General features: G+C 45.4%; 1 long non-coding RNA gene across 1 annotated transcript; it reads right to left on the bottom strand.

Moving 5' to 3' along the window:
• Positions 1 to 239: 239 nt before the first annotated feature.
• LOC142008694 (uncharacterized) lies at positions 240 to 16809 on the bottom strand. Its single transcript, XR_012644208.1, has 3 exons — positions 16746 to 16809; positions 16250 to 16667; positions 240 to 298 (listed from the first exon to the last, which is right to left on the bottom strand). It is a non-coding gene; the product is annotated as an uncharacterized LOC142008694 (long non-coding RNA).
• Between the last annotated feature and the right edge of the window lie 263 nt (positions 16810 to 17072).

The raw sequence follows: 17072 nt of genomic DNA, 5'->3' as shown, positions 1-17072 counted from the left end.
TCCCTCCCATGTTTGACTGTTATTTTCCATTTGCTTTCCTGCCTGTTTCACAGTGGCAAGTATAACTCTTAATGGCTCCCCATTAGGAAGGATTCTGCCCCCACCACCATTTTAGATCCACATTGGAACACAAAATTCATACATCACAAGGGTAATCAAATCTTATTTATGCTGAAGACATCAGCTCTGCATCATTTCCATCTTCTCTACCATTTTCAGAGCACCTCTAGCATTTTGAATTTCCATCCTGTTCTGTGTTCATCATTTGAGTAGTTGGCAAAGTACTTCATGGCAAAAGCTATGTGGAAGAAGAGATTGGATGGCTCAGGTAATTGGCTTGTAATAGCATGCGTGAACTCATTTATACACTGAACGTTAATAATACTTTTATAATTCACATTGAAAGTTGCTCAGCGGCTAATATGGCTGGGCAAAGCTATTTTCAGCATTATTACAAAAAGTATGAGGGAAATGGTGAGCTGCTGCCTGTGAGAATGCTAAAATTGATCCTCCCTGGCCTCTACCCGCGAGTGAACTGTTCTCTGTGTGCTTCAGGTAGACATATTACTGGTCCCCACAGACTGATTCTGGGCCAGTTTCCAAGCATAGATAATGCATAAGAAAGTATATGAAGTAACACCTTAACAAAAGCTCTTTCTCATTCCTGAAAAAAGGTGTTATGCAATGGTTCAATGTGCTCTTTTCTCATTCTTGTTAAAGCCTATGATTTTTAGTCTCAGAGCGCAGCCTTGTTAGTCTGTACCTTCACAAATAACAAGCAGTCCTGCAGCACCTGAAAGACTAAGTTAAGCTTTCATGGCTAAGACCCACTTCTTCAGATGATGCTAATCAGTGGCACCCAAAACCTTACTTGTCATGAAATAATTTGGATATAAACTCATTGGTAGCGAGATCCCACGCAGTGTTACAAGCATTTGCAGAAATCTGCATAACTCCCTCCTCCCAACCCCAAATAAAAGGGGAGCTCAGTACTGCCAGTTGTGGCACCTAAACACTTCGGACTAATGTCTTTACTTCTAGATTAGGAGCATTGGAGTTTCCAGTAGGAATTGATTAATGGCTCCTTTAGTCTGGTATTTTGTCTCCTACAATGCACAAAATCCAGAAGCCTCAGAGGAAAAGTATAAAACTCTTACAGTGAACTGAACTGGGCATTACTAGACCACAGCCCTCAACAAATAACCAGTAGGACGAGCTACATTTTTCTCCCTTAGGATTATGTGCAAGATTTGGAGTAAGGGAGTTTGGATGGTCAACATATACTTCAAAGCTCTTCAGTTCTGCAGCAGAGGCACTTTCTCCTTTACTCTCTCACACACTTCCTGAGCTCTGCAGGAAAAAGCCTCCCTCCACTCATGAGGTAACACTCTTTCAGTGCTTATATCTATTAGGAAAACCTTATGTGCTTTGTTTTATGCTTTTGTTACAGTATTCCACTCTCCAGGCTTAGGCCTTGTCTATTTTAGAAAGTGTTTGCAGTCATAGCGATACTGGGAAACCCTCCTATGGGAGACACCTTATATTGGCAGAAGAGCGGTTTTGCCAGGATAGTCTATAGACCAGTTTTCCCAAACTAAGTAAGCTATGCTGGCAAAGAACTTTTTTGCTGATATAACTGTGTCTGCATTAGTCAGCATGGTGGTGTTGGTTAGCAGTGTGATTTTTACACATTCCTAACTAACATAGTTTTCCAAGGAAAACTTAAATGTAGACCAGGCCTTATTCCACTTTTACTCCATCGTATATGAATTATGCCATTGTTCCACTTTAAACCTGACTTTTCTAGGTACTTTCACTACATATGCTATCTCCACAAGCAGACACATTGATTTCAATGAGTCTACTTGCCAAACAAGGTGCTGCTCACTGTGCTGGTGACAAAATATGTCACAAATAAGCACCAGGTCTAATATGGAGCAAATAGTGATACTTGTATTTTGAATACCAGTTTACCATTTTAGCAATTACTGTTTTGAGTCTGGATCAAATTCTGCAAGGTGTAGGTTCTGTGTACACAAAAAGTTTGACTTTCTACAATGGTAAAGGGCATATAGTTTGACCTCAAGTAATTTGACTTTAGTATCCTTAGCATTGTTCTTTAGCAAGGCCATCTGTCGGTACTATATGTTGAACTTCTCTAATCTGGAACTCTCTCGTTCAGCAACATCCATAATCTGGCATGAGGTTAGTTAGTTTATCGTAGGTTGGCCAAATTTCCTGTGGTCCCATAAAGTTTGCTTATAGCCACAAGCCCTGGCTCTCACTGTTCTGTGCTGTTATTTAGCTGTAATTTACCCCTAAATGTCTTCCAGGAGCCAATAAGCAGTAGAGGTGTTGGTAACGTGCTAGACATTACTGACCTCTCATGGCCTGGCAAATTCTCTCATCTGGCATCAGTCTGATCCTGAGGATCCTGGATTAGAGGTTCAACATGTACAAAAAAAACACATTCAGCAGAGGTGCTAACTAGAATAGATAACTGTGCATTGCTGTGGTTAGACTTGCGATGCACAGGGGCCTCATTCTTTTACTGAGTTTCATGAGGCTGTTTGTGTCAGACAGTCAGGATTTGTCTTCACATGCACTTCAGTGTGCAGATCCAAATATGATAATGACAAAAAGAACCACACAAGAGAGACCTTACATTACAAGCCTATGTAAGATATGAATGTGTCAAGAATCAAAGGTAAAATAATAAGTAAATAAGATGTGTAAGGGATCTGTCTATATTTCAGCTGAATGAGAGCCTCCCAGCCCAGACAGACAGACCTGCTCGCTCAAGCCATGCCAGCGCAGGCCTACAATAACAGTGTTAGTTTTGTGGCTCTGTTGGTGACTCCGGCTAATCACTAAAATGCAGACCTGGCTGATTGACTGGGCTTGAGAACCAGAGCCAGGATGTCAATACCGCTGTTTTTAACACAAGTTCAAGTCCAGTTAGCATGAATCTGTCTATTCGTCTGGCAGGTTTGCTCCCAGTTGCAGTACTAATGTACCCTCAGAGGACAGGCTACACTCCTGTGTCCAATAATATATCAATGTATCACACTGAAGTTCTGTTCCCTAGATAGGGCTTTTGTAATGAAGGCAAAAGAAAGTGTGATTATGATCTTAAAACAGATTACAAATATCAGCAGAATCTATTCAAATTTTACTGCAGGAAACAAATCAGGAAATTAAAATAGATGAATCACGGCTGTCCCTGGGAAGGTAAAATTCCCATTGAAGAAGTTTTCTATCATTTTTCCAGCGGTAGATCCATTCAGTTTACTACGACAAGATCTGAGCCATTCCATGAGAATAAAATTCAGAATTAGAATCCTTATCGAGATAAAAGAATGAACAGCATACTGTTGATATGAATATTCATCAAGTCTTAAATATAATTCTTACATTTTAAAATGCACAGGAAATGTGGTAAGCTTGCATCCAAAAGAAGATCACTTAAGTTCCTACAAGTAAGCAGAGACCAAACAATAAGAATTAGTTTGTGTCTGTAATTCGAAAGAAATTATGATTCTTTTGGTTTTTCTTAAGTAATACTGAACTTCAGAGTGATGCAATAATATACTCTGATTACGTCTTACTAGTTACATGAAGCAAAGATGGAACAAGCTTCGCTTTGATACTTCACATATTACTGGTTTGCATCATATCATTGGTTCTGCATGAAACAGACCACTGTATCTTTCCTAAACCTCAAATTCCTTCTTAAGGAGACAGAAGATAAAAATTCATTCTAGAGGATTGACTGTCAGCAATCTGTGATTAATGAGAAGCCTGTGTGCTTTTTCAACAGTATTTAGATTCCTAATGTGGATTTAAGTGCCTACCTGCTTGATGCATCCTGGACCTCGCTCTTTTTTCCTCAGTTTAGTCACCTGTACAATGGCTATGATTATCTACTTAACAAGGGAATTATGACTCTTAATTGAATGTTTGTTTTAAAAGTATTGTGCACTGTTAGTGCATCTTCATGCTTAGGCTTTCAAATTTGATTTTTTTTTAAAAAGATTTTAGCTGAAATGAGTAAATGTTATGAACAAGAATTTTGTAACATCTGTCACCCTGAAAATAAAATTTTAACAGTGCTTTGACACAATGTCTACTGCTTTTGTAGGTTTCAGTGAGTCATATATAAAAAGGATAAAGTAGTCTAGTGTTACTCACAATGCAAAAAAAGAACAATGACTTCCCACAGTTAACTGTAAGAGCCTTTTAGCTTTTACTTTCTCTTTCCTCTGAATACCTTGTGAAGGCTTATTAGAAAGGCATGTATGATTTTTCGAGGAATGCTGCAAGACCCTGCTTTTTGACAGAGCTTTTTCCCCATAACTGACAAGACAATTTGAAGAAAAATAAATATTCCCCATCACGGTTTTGTAATAAAAGGAAGCAAGGAGAGCAGAAGACTACTTGAAATCAACCCAGAACCTTAGCCCTGATATAGATGCTTTTGAATGAACCTGTTTCGGAAAAGCTCCACCATCGCTTGAAAACACCCTTAAGAGGTTTTTGTCCTCCATGTGAAACAGGATTGTCTCTGATTAAACTAGCAATTTGTCTGAAGAGTACAGTAGTCCCTCGAGTTATGTGAGGGTTGTGTTCTCACACATCTTGAATTTTGCATAAGTCGGGGGACTGCTCTTTTCCCAGGCGAACGCACGTTCTGCAGCTGGGGAAGCAGCAGGAGCAGCTGGAGCTCCTTTTGGAAGGTAAGTCTAGGGGTTGGGGGAGGGAGTTGGGGAGGGTTAAGCCTGGCAGTGGGTTGGGGCTGTGGGAGCGGGGCAGAGGGCTTAAGCCTGGGGTGGGTTAGGGCTGCAGGGGGGGTGGAGTCGAGCTGGATCTGCATGGGGAGGTTTTGAACTGGAGTTGAGGGGAAAGGGTGAGCCAGAGCCATGTGTGGGGGTGGTGAGCTGGACCGTGGGAGGTTTGAACCAGGACCCGGTGTGGGGGGGGTTGAACTGAGGCTTTACGGGGCTGGGGTCGGGGGTTGAGCCAGGGCCAGGGGGAGTGGGATTTTGAGTTGAGCTTAACTTGCATTAATGCAAGTTAAGCACAACTTGAAATTGTGCATTTCAAGGGTTTACTGTACATAGATCTTATAAAATATTCTACTGGAAGCGTCAGCTGAGATCAAAGCTCCCTTGTGCTTAGGCAATAGAGAAACACACAGGCAACGCCTGCCCTTGAAGAATTTATGGTCTAATGGGAGTCAAATGGTGCAAGAGAAACAGAAGCACAAAGTAGTGACACAACTTGCCCAAGGTCACACTAGAGGCCTATGGCTGGTCTTAGTTAATAGGGCAGTGACCTAGAACTATATGTTTTCCAACACAATGCTGTTGAAAGCTGCACTGGTAAGGTTGTACTATTACTGCTTTTGATGATGCTAACTACTTTTTAGTTTAAAGTTTTATGGCCCTTGATTTTCTCCATTTTAAAAAGTAATACTAAAAATTTTGGAAAAATGTGTATGTAGACAGTCCAGGGGCCCTTTTTTCGAAAGGGCAGTCCTTGTGGCACTAGATTTTTTGATCCCCTGCCCCTTCTTTTAAAAGAGTGGGGGCTATGCTGATGCTCTCTCTCAAAAGAGCATATGGATTTTTGATCTGCTTTTTTGTGTGTGGAGGCACTCTTTTGAAAGAAGTTTTTTTGGAAGAGATCTTCTGGTAGAACTTTTGAAAGATCACTGTAGCGTAGACCCAGCCCCACTCCCCTATGTTTTTTTCTTGTTTCTAAGTGTTTTCCTAATATAATTTTGACAGTCACTAATTCCTCCATAGTGGTCATACAAAATGCTCAGACAACAGCAAATTATCATTTGCATAAAGTTTTAACTTTGACTCCATACCTCTCATGTGATTGCCTTTTATATCCACTTTATTTCTTAGCACTGAAGTTGCTATATTATCCTGACGTGTTTAGTTTAACCAGACAGGCAAGATGTAACATAAAATGATATTCTACAAATGCTGGCAGTCTAAATTACAAATGCTAGAAGTCTAAATAATAAGATGGGTTAGCTAGAGTGCCTTGTATTAAATGAAGATATCAGCATAGTAGGTGTCACAGAAACTTGGTGGAACGAGGATAATCAATGGGACACAGTAATATCGGTACAATATTTATGAGAAGGACAGAACAGGTCATACTGGAGGAGGGGTGGCACTAAAAGGAAGTGTAGAATCAAACAAAGTAAAAATCATAAATGAACCAAACTACCACAGAATCTCTCTAGATAGTTATGCCATGCTTGAATAACAGGTAATATAGTGACCGTAATATAATTAAATTTAATATTTCTGTGGCTGGGAAAATACTACAGTGGCCCAAGACTGTTGTATTTAATTTCAGAAAGGGGGACTTCACAAACAATGAGGAAGTTACTTAAACAGAATTTAAAAGATTCAGTACCTCAAGTGAAATCCCTGTCAGCTGCATGGAAACTTTTTAAAAACACCATAATAGAGGCTCAACTTAAATGTATACCCCAATTTAGGAAACATAGTAAGAGAACCAAAAATGTGCCACTGTGGTTAAACAATAAAGTAAAATAGTGACAGAGAGATAGCCATGTTAGGCTGTATTTATCAAAACAAATAAGCAGTGATGTAGCACTTTAACAAAATAATGTATACGGTGATGAGCTTTCGTGGGACAGCCCCACTTCTTCAGATCATAGCCTTCTAGAAGTGGGGCTGTCCCATGAAAGCTCATCACCCAATACACTATTTTGTTAGTCTTTAAAGTGCTACATGACTGCCTTTTTGTTTTGATAGAATACAGACTAACATGGCTATCTCTCTGTCATTATTCAACATGCACGGCACTCCATTCAGCTGTTTGGAATGGAAATCCATCAGCTACATGAAACACACCATGTATATAGGACAGACTGCAAACACTGTTACCACAGAAGAAAGAGATCTTGGAGTCATTGTGGATCGTTCTCTGTAAACATCCACTCAATGTGCAGTGGCAGTCAAAAGAGCTAACAAAATGTTGGGAATCATTAAGAAAGGAATAGATCATTAGACAGGAAATGTCATATTACCTCTGTATAAATCCATGGTATGTCCACATCTGGAATACTGTGTGCAAATGTGATTGCCTCATCTCAAAAAAGATATATTGGAATTACAAAAGGGCAACAAAAATGATTAAGGGTATGGACCATCTGCCATATGAGGAGAGCTTAATGAGACTGTGACTTTTTACCTTGGAAAAAAAGACGATTAAGGGGGAGAATATGATAGAGGTATATAAAATCATAACTGGTGTGGAGAAAGTAAATAAGGAAATGTTATTTACTCCTCACAACACAAAAACTAGGGGTCACCATAGCTGCGTCTACACGTGCATGCTACTTCGAAGTAGCGGCAGTAACTTCGAAATAGCGCCCGTAACGTCTACACGTGTTGGGCGCTATTTCGAAGTTGAAATCGACGTTAGGCGGCGAGACGTCGAAGTCGCTAACCCCCTGAGGGGATGGGAATAGCGCCCTACTTCGACGTTCAACATCGAAGTAGGGACGTGTAGACGATCCGCGTCCCGCAACATCGAAATAGCGGGGTCCTCCATGGCGGCCATCAGCTGGGGGGTTGAGAGATACTCTCTCTCCAGCCCTTGCGGGGCTCTGTGGTCACCGTGGGCAGCAGCCCTTAGCCCAGGGCTTCTGGCTGCTGCTGCTGCAGCTGGGGGTCCGTGCTGCATATACAGGGTCTGCAACTAGTTGTTGGCTCTGTGTATCTTGCACTGTTTAATGAAAGTGTGTCTGGGAGGGGCCCTTTAAGGGAGCGACTTGCTGTTGAGTCCGCCCCGTGACCCTGTCTGCAGCTGTGCCTGGCTCCCTTATTTCGATGTGTGCTACTTTGGCGTGTAGACGTTCCCTCGCTGTGCCTATTTTGATGTTGGGCTGAGCAACGTCGAAGTTGAACATCGACGTTGCCAGCCCTGGAGGACGTGTAGACGTTATTCATCGAAATAGCCTATTTCGATGTCGCAACATCGAAATAAGCTATTTCGAAGTTGGGTGCACGTGTAGACGTAGCCCATATGAAATTAATAGGCAGCAGGTTTGAAACAAACAATAGGAAATATTTTTTCACACAACTCACAGTTAACCTGTGGAACTCCTTGCCAGAGGATGTTGTGAAGGCCAAGAATATAGTGTAGTTTAAAAAAGAATGAGAGAAATTCATGGAGGATAGGCCCATCAATGGCTATTAGCCAGGATGGGCATGGAGGGTGTTCCTAGCATCAGTTTGCCAGAGGCTGGAAATGGGCAACAGGGAATTGACCACTTGATGATTACCTGTTCTGTTCATTCCCTCTGGGGCACCTGGCATTGGCCACACTGTCAGAAGAGAGGAGACTGGGCTTGATGGACCTATGGTCTGACCCACTATCGCTGTTCTTATAAATCTGGAGAATTTTTTAAGGAAAAAAAAAATCAGAAAAAAATTTCAAAAATCAAATAGAGAGAGAAATCTCTGAGCTGCAATTTATTTGCAAATTTGACTCCATTAACCATGGATTAAACAGAGACTGGAAGTGGCTCACAGCTTACAAAGTTTCTCTGCTCTGGGTGGTAATATCTCCCTATTAGATTCTGACAAAGGCTCACATCCCCCTGTCTGATCTGACTTGTTTTTTCCTCTTTTGATAAGTGCTGTTGATACTGGGCCATTTCCACCTTGCTGAATAGACCTTGTCAGCTCTGGCCCTCCCTCTTACTGGGACTCCACTCTTTAAATACCCCTCTGAAACCACCCCCCCCCCCCACCTGACTCATGCATCTAATGAAACAGGTTTTTGCCCACAAAAGCTTAGGCTCCAAAGTATCTGTTAGTCTATAAGGTGCCACAAGACTTCTTGTTGTTCTCAGAGCTACAGACTAACACAGCTACCTCTCTGAAGAAAGATAGAAAGTATGGCAAGAGATCAGCCTGTCAATCAGAATATCTTGAAAGATCGAAAAATCAAAAGAGCGTCCTACAAAAAATGGAAACTAGCTCAAGTTACAAAGGCTGAATATAAACAAATAACAAAAGTATATAGGAGCAAAATTAAGCCAAGGCACAAAATGAGCTCAAATTAGTGCAAGACATAAAAGGGTACCCAGAAAACATTCTGCACATGTACCAGAAGCAAGGGGAACACCAAGAACAAGATAGGCTGTTAGTGAAGAGGGAAAAACAATAACAGAAAATTTAGAAATGGCAGAGAAATTTCATAAGCTTTGAGTTTTCACCGAGAAGGCAGTTACTGATTTTTCACTGGCATTCACTGTGCTCTGTACCAATAATATTGGCTCAGAACTTACAATAGGGAAAGAACAAGTTCAAGTTGCTCATACAGGTTAGATGTCTTCAAGTCACCAGGGCCTGATGATGCGCATCCTAAAATACTCAAGGAGCTGATTTAAGAGGTATCTGAGCCATTAGCTATTATCTTTGAAAAGTCATAGAGGACAAAAGAGATTCCAGAACACAGGAAAAAGGAAAATATAGTGCCCATCTACAGAAAGAGAAATAAGGCCAACCCAGGAAACTACAGACCAGTCAGCTAAATTGCTGTACCAGGAAAAATAATGAAGCAAATAATTAAGCAATCCATTTGCAAACATCTGGAAGATAATAAGCTGATAAGTAAAAGTCAGCATGGATTTCTCAGTCATACATCATGTCAAACCAACCTGATACTTTCTTTGACAGGATAACAAGTCTTATGGCTAAGGGGGAAGTGGTAGATGTGGTATGCCTAGACTTAGTAAAGCATTTGATACAGTCTTGCATGACCTACTATGGTGGGGCCTCCAGCCTGCACCTCTTTCGAGGCCTTTCTTGCTGTCCTCAGGCCCCCATGTCCTAATCTGTATCCCCTCAGTCAGGCCCAGCAGTCCAGTCAGGCCTCAGTGGCTTAGTCAATGTATGCAGGCCCAGCAGCCTAGTCAGTGATCCCCCACTTCCTCAGGGTCACAAGGGTGGGTGTAGGGGAGGTCAGGCCCACCCTCTCCACCAAGCTCAAGCCCAGAGCCCTTTCGATAGTGGGTGCATGTCCCTAACCACCAGCTCAGTGGGGATCCCCTTTGCAACACACTGAGCTCCTGGGTTACCTCCTTGGTTCCCTGCCCTGGGCTGCTTCGTACCCCATCTCAGATGAGGTGTGCTGCTCCACCTCTGGCTGCTTCTTCCTGGACTGCTGCTGCCACACTAAGTTCTAGCAGAAGCTCTTTCCCCTGTGCTGGCCCATCCCAACTGACTGGTCTCCCTGGCCTTTATACCTGGGCTGCAGTTGGAGCATGCCCATCAGGGCCATGGGGGAGGGGCCTTTTCCACCCAGCAAGCCTGACCCCCAGCCCACCCCAGCAGCCCTGGCCCATATGACCATACACAGGCCACTCAAACCTCACCCAGGAGCCATTTGACAGTCATCGTGCCTGGGTATGCTACCCTGTCAAGTGCACCATCAGTCACCATCAGCCATGGTTCAGGCACCTCCCCAAGTGCCTAGATGTCAGGGTGGACAATATCCCCCAGGTGGTGGGGGCATTCTGTGCCTTCCACAACCCTGTGGCTGCCAGGAACAGGACTGTCCCCACAGGGTGGATGGCCGAGGCCTGCTCTGGGTAGCACCAGCCTGCAATGGCCCCTGATTGGCAGGTCCACCACTATGAGCCCTAGGTCCAGGAGGCCCTCTTGGAAGGTATCACCCATAGACCCCAGTGACACTACCCCAGGCAACCCAGCAGGCCCCTCCAGCCTTCTTCCTCCCTCCACAAGACCTTTCTCACCCATCCGTCGCACACACTGCCCCACCAGTTATGAAGTACGTGGGGATGTTGAAAGAATAAGCCATGTTACAAAACCACCTCAGACCTTTGCAGCCATTGGGGCCCACTGTGCCCAGGCGCTAATGGCCAAGGCCCTGTAAGGCAGCAGGGGGGAAGTCAGGTGGCAGTAGGGCAGCAAGGTCCGAGCGGAAGGCAGTGAGGGAGGGAGCAGGCGGAGTGGCTGGGAGGTGACTGTGGGGGCAGTGCGGTCAGAAGGTCCCCAGCAGGGTCCCCATCAGCTCAGCCCAGATCTCTGCCAACAAGCCTGGTTAGTCTCATCCAGCTGCAGCCACTGCTCCGTGCGTTGATTCTGGAGGTGGAGGGCAGCTGCGCTGCCAGCGGCCACACCGTCCCATGGGTGGCACCGTGACCACCAGCCATGGGCCTGGCTGGATGCTGGTGGTGGGTGTGCCCCAGCCCTCCCCACAGCCATTGCTCCTGGCCTCGCCAGCCTGGCTTTGTGTGGTGTAAAGATGGAAGAGGAAAGAGGGACAGTCCATCTGTCCCGCAGCCTGGGACTGGTGGCATGTGTGAGCTGTATGGCAGGCCCTGCTGCACATGGACCTCATGCTGCCTTGGGGATGGGGCTCAGCATTGTGGGCCCTCCACCCCCATCCCCACCCCCTCATGGGGAACTGGCTAGCGAGCAAAGGGGGGAGTTGGGCACGGGGGAGGGTCCCTGCACAGGTGGCATGTGAGCTGGGTGTGGCCTGGCCCTCCCTGGCCCCCCCCCCCCCCAACTCCACATGGCTGTGGCTTGCAGCACTGTCCATGGGAGCTGGTGCTGACTGCTGCCTGTGGGTGTGCCTGCCTGAGGGCAGCCCTCAGCGGTGCATGCAGGGTTGTGTCATCGCCTGGGTGGTAGCCCATTCCTCACCATGTCAGGGGTGGGTGACTTCCCCCTCCCCCTCCCCCTCCCCCTCCCCAGGGTGTGTGACGTGACTGGTGCTTACCAGAGGGGCCCTCAGCAATGTCTGGGGATGCCTGGCTGGAGGTTCCCGAAGGGATGCTGAAGTCCAGGGCCCTGTCACATGACCTGCTGTCCAACAGGCCTCTGGCTCCAGCTCTGGCTGTCTGGGGTGGGTCATGGATCCCGCATCCTGGCTGCTCCTGGGCCATTTCCTCCACCACTTCTGGCACTGACAGGGTCTCCTGGGCCAATGTGTCGATGGGGCTGGAGCCATCCGCGCCCATGAGGAGGTCAGGTAGCTCCCTGTAGTGGGGGCAGGTGGCTGGCCCTGCCCCCGAGCACCTGGCAGTGTCCCTGGCCTGCGCACACCCCAGCCACAGCTCTTTTACCTTGGAGCAGACCTGCTCTATGGTGCAGCTGGGGTGTCCTCAGCCTGACAGGATGGTGGCCAGCCGGCCATAGGCAGCGGCATTGCACCTCCTCCCCACTGTCGCACGTGGGATGTCCTCATCCTATAGCGTGAGAAGATCCTGCAGCACAGCCTCACTCCATGAGGTGCCCTCCACCTGGCAGCCCAGGTGGGCTCCTGGGGTCCCTCTGAGGGCTCTGTGGGAGGCCCCTAGGAGTCACATGGTGGCTGACTCTTAGCCACGGTGCATCCAGTCTCTTAGAGGGTAGATGTGAGGGCATGCAGTGTTGGGATTGTGTTCTCCCTGCCAGCACACTCTCAGCTTCCTGCCAGGGGGTTTCCGGGGCTCCCTGCACTTACAGGTGGCTGGACACAAGGAACATAGAGCTCCACTAGGGCTGGCCAGGGCATCTCTGCGTTTCAGTTGGCTGGTGGCATGGACGACCCCTCTTTTGAAAGAGGGGCTCCCAGAGTGTCTACTCACATCTTCTTTTGAAAGAGTCTGGACCAGGCGCGGATGAGGGCTTCCAGAAGAAGTGTTGTGGCCTTTCCAAAGGAATGGGAAAGAGCACCTTTTGTGTGTAGAAGCTCTGCCTGTTCTTTCAGAAAAGGGCCTGCTTTTCTGAAAGAACTTGCTAGTATAGATGTGGCCTCTGAGGGGGGAACCACCTGAGATAACTATAAAAAGGGCACAGGGACAGACCCTAGGAAATGTGTTCTCCAGAAAGGCTTTAGTGACGCCGAGGCCATGTCTACACTTAGGAAAAACCTGGAACTGGCCATGCTAATGGCCAAATTGAAGACTACTAATGAGGCACTGCAATGAATATTCCGCGCCTCATTCGCATGCTGCCGGCCATGACACTTCAAAAGTGATGCGTTCTGCTCGCACACGACTCATCTACACAGGGGTCCTTTTCGAAAGGACCCTGCCAACATCAGCTGATCGGAGTAAAGGGATGTCGATGTTGGCAGGGTCCTTTCGAAAAGGATCTCCATGTAGACAAGCCGCATGTGAGTGCAACACATCACTTTTGAAGTGCCACGGCTGGCAGCATGCTAATGAGGTGCTGAATATTCATTTCAGTGCCTCATTAGTATTCTTCGACTTGGCCATTAGCATGGGAATTTCAAAGTTTTTCCTAAGTGTAGACATAGCCCTAGAGTGACTTGGCTGGAAGGCTGAGTAGCCAAAAAAGACAAAGAAGAAGAGGAAGAGCTGAGTCTGTGCCCTTGGCCAGATGGAGGCGCTCAGAGGAGGTGAGTGTCCCCCCTTGCCCCCAATACAGGCTGACAGAGACTATCAAAAGGAGCTAGAGGAAGGGTGGGACTGGGAACTAGTGCAAGGTGGAAGGGATAGAGGTAGCAAGAGAGAAGGTTCATGAGAAACAGGATTGTGTGGCGGAGAACTGAGACTGCTATACAAGGTGGTTAGAAACAGGCACCAAGAAGTGAGGACCCTGCTGGGAAGGGCATATATGCAGGAGACTGAAAATAGATGAAGTGCCGGGGGAGACTGGGAGTGGGAGAAAGTAGGGCAGTTGGAGAGAGAACAATCAGAGAAAGTGAGAGGCAGACGATTAGGTGGGGCAGTGGGGCGGTGGGGGGGGCTGGTCTGGCTTCAGCAGGAGTCTCAGACTGGTATGAGAAGCATGAGGAGTGGAAACAGAGAAAGTTGAGAAAAATGGGACTGGGATGAATTGGGAATAAGGGAATTTCTGGAGTTTTTTTTTTAAGCGCCCACATCTACACAGCCAGTTTGCGTTTTGAAAGAAGCACTTTCAAAGTGCAACTAGCCATCATTATGCTAACAAGGTGCTGAATATTCATGTAAGTGCCTCGTTAAACGGTTCCGACCCTGGTCATTTACATGCCCCTTCCGAAAGGGAGGGGTAGTGCAGCCACAGCCTTTGTGTGATGTCACTGGATTAGTGGGACAACAGGATTCCTGGGTTCTATTCCTGTCTGTATGAGAAGAGCATTTGTAAGTGATTCAAACAGTGGCTTATAGGCATGGTACTCAGCACACAGATTAGCACTCTTGTGCTGAAGGACAGGGTGCCTGAGTGGATGAGATAGGCTATTTAATGCTGTGGATGTGTGTTCTATTCCCAGACCTCATTGTATTGACCTACTTGGGAGATGAATAACACTTGCCTTGCTTAGAAGCATATGTTGCTAACTGCAGGTAAATATCACCACTGCACAGAAGAAGAGATGATATTTATATATCAATAATTCCCAGAGGATCTCATCCAGTGTTTGTCTCCATAGACCAAAGAGTGTTTGGATGGGGAAAATTTCCTTCTTAAAAATGTACATTTGAGGTGGCACAGGTACTAACACACCTAATTAAAATTGCCTCTCCATTAGAAGACCCAGATTTCGGCTGTTTATCATGTTTTGCCAAACTTTTAATCATTCAGGCTAAAATTTTCCATGCTGGGTGTCTGCCTTTGGCTGGAGGTTTTATTTGTTTACTTTTCAGGAAAAAAAATTGCCAAGCAATAAGCCTCTGTATACGCTCAGGAGAAATTTTTTAGAAGCTAGCATGACTGGTGGTTTTGATATGCATCCTTAGCATGCCTCATGCTCACAGCTATTGCAGCAAGCCACAGGCAGACGGCACAGGATCATCCCTGCAGAGCCACTGTCCTTGTTCTGTCCCAGGGCTGCACTGGACCAGGTAGGAATTCTTTTTACAACTGCTCCTCTTGGCAGCTGCAGATTGCTGTGATGCTGAGCACAAGAACTGAAGGCAGGGAGGCAGTCTTTCAGGCTCTCAGTGTTTCCCCGCTGATACGCAGGGAGCATTAATAAGAAGCAAATGGACTGATTGGAATCAAAAAGGTTCAGTAATGCAGTGGCTGTCAACCCTTCCAGATTACTGTACACCTTTCTGGAGTGTGATTTGCACAGCCCTAAATTTTCATTTCACTTAAACTACTTGTTTACATGTCACAACGACTATTACTGAAAGATTACTTTTTCTCATTTTTACCATACAGTTACAAAATAAATCAACTGAAAATATTGTATGAACATTTCAGTGCATTGTACATAGAACAGCATAACCAAGTTCACTGTTGGAAATGTTTCGTTTGCACAGATTTCATTAGTGCTTTTTATGTAGCCTGTTGTAAAACTAGATAAGTATATAGTTGAGTAGATGTACAGCCTGGAAGATGGTGGTGTACCCCCAGGGTATGTGTATCCCTAGTTGAGAACCTCCGGAGTAATCCATCGGGGCTGTGTCTACACTTGCATTCCTCTTTTGAAATAGGTATGCAAATGAGGTGAAGATTTGCATATCTGGTACCTCCTTTGCATATTCTTATTTTGAAAGAGCTTCTTTTGAAAGAAGAAAACCAGTGTAGACACTGCTCTTTTGAAAGTAAATCCCATCTTCAAAAGAATCCTTCTTCCCTTTTTTTATAGGAAGAAGGGTTCTTTCGACGATGGGGTTTACTTTCGAAAGAGCAGTGTCTAAACTACTTTTCTTCTTTTGAAAGAAGTTCTTTCGAAATACAAATATGCAAAGGAGGTACCAGATACGCAAATCTTCACCTCATTTGCATTTTTGATTTCCCTCATTTGCATACCTGTTTCGAAAGGGGAGTGCAGGTGTAGACACAGCCTGGGGGTGGAGAGATGAGAGTGTGTTGGAAGGAGCAGGAATAAAGGGAAGGAATAACATGCAGAAGATGAGGAACAGCAGTAGTGCCTAGAAGAGAGGCCTTTATAACTAACTTCCAGAGTATGGAAGCAGAGCCAGAGTTCCTGAGTTTTGATCTTCTCTGCAGTCTTAATTTTTTTTTTTTTAATTCTGGGGCGAATTCTGTGTTTAAATTCTGTGTACGATATTTTGATATTCTGCAATACTCTGCATATTAATCAGCCTTGGCAATATGGAAATAAAAAAGGACAACAGAATTCCCATTTTAACATCAATTAACAGACTAGATCTTTCAAAGCAAGAGGCAGCCAACATTTTAGTGCGTGGATGCAGTTCTTTTGGGTTGCACATAAACCAACCGTGGCTCCCACAGATCAGCGAATGTGAAGCGCTCACCTTTACTGCCTTGCAACATGATAGGGCTATGGCTGTGACCCCGATGCTATGTGATACGCTGAGGTGAGGGAGCTGCCAGAACAGAGTTCTCCGAGGCCTGCAGCTGGTGGTGAGCCTTTAATTGTTGCATTTGTAGGTCAACCAGAATCTTCAGCATTATAGCCCAGTGCTCTGCCTCTCTGTCCCTTCTTCTGCTGGGTCTTTCTTGTGTCCTTCTCCATGTTGATTACCACGTTGGTCCATCTGGCCCTTTGTTCATAGGCTGATGCAGCACTGGTTTGCAGAATTGCTCTAAACATCTCCTCTCTAGCTCTCCTCTTTTCCCGCTTCCTCACGGACAGGATTTCCAAAAGTATAAAGGAGGCAACTCTCAAAGCTGTAGCAGCTGTGTTTGCAACAGAGATTGCTTTCGTTGTGGCTGCAAACCCAAAGATACATCTAAGTTTCATAATCCCATCCCTTACTCTCTTAAAAATTTGTAATAAGCTGTACTTACCGGTACCTCAGCTTTAGACTGACTTTGTATAGCGCTGCTCTCCAGTCTAGCCATGAGTTGCAGACTGTAAGGTAGAGAAGGGTGTTAAAACATCGGTAGCATGAAACAATAACGGTTCAGTCCTTATTTCCATGGTTACAAGTAGAGGGCAATGGTGTCAAATATTGGCCCTATTTTCCACACAGCCTGGTGGCATAAGGAGCTAGCTCACTTGGAAGGTAACAAAGATACAGAGCACAGCTGCTCTGGGTCTCACTCAGTCACCTGTATGCAGCAGTAGTGTCTGCTGAAGTCATCACTGCATGATGTGGGAAAATGTCCAGAAGA

This window comes from Carettochelys insculpta, chromosome 2 (assembly GCF_033958435.1).
Source record: "Carettochelys insculpta isolate YL-2023 chromosome 2, ASM3395843v1, whole genome shotgun sequence".
Classification (NCBI taxonomy): domain Eukaryota; kingdom Metazoa; phylum Chordata; order Testudines; family Carettochelyidae; genus Carettochelys; species Carettochelys insculpta.
Note: the sequence above shows the minus strand (reverse complement) of the source record. Positions and strands in the feature narration are given on the sequence as shown.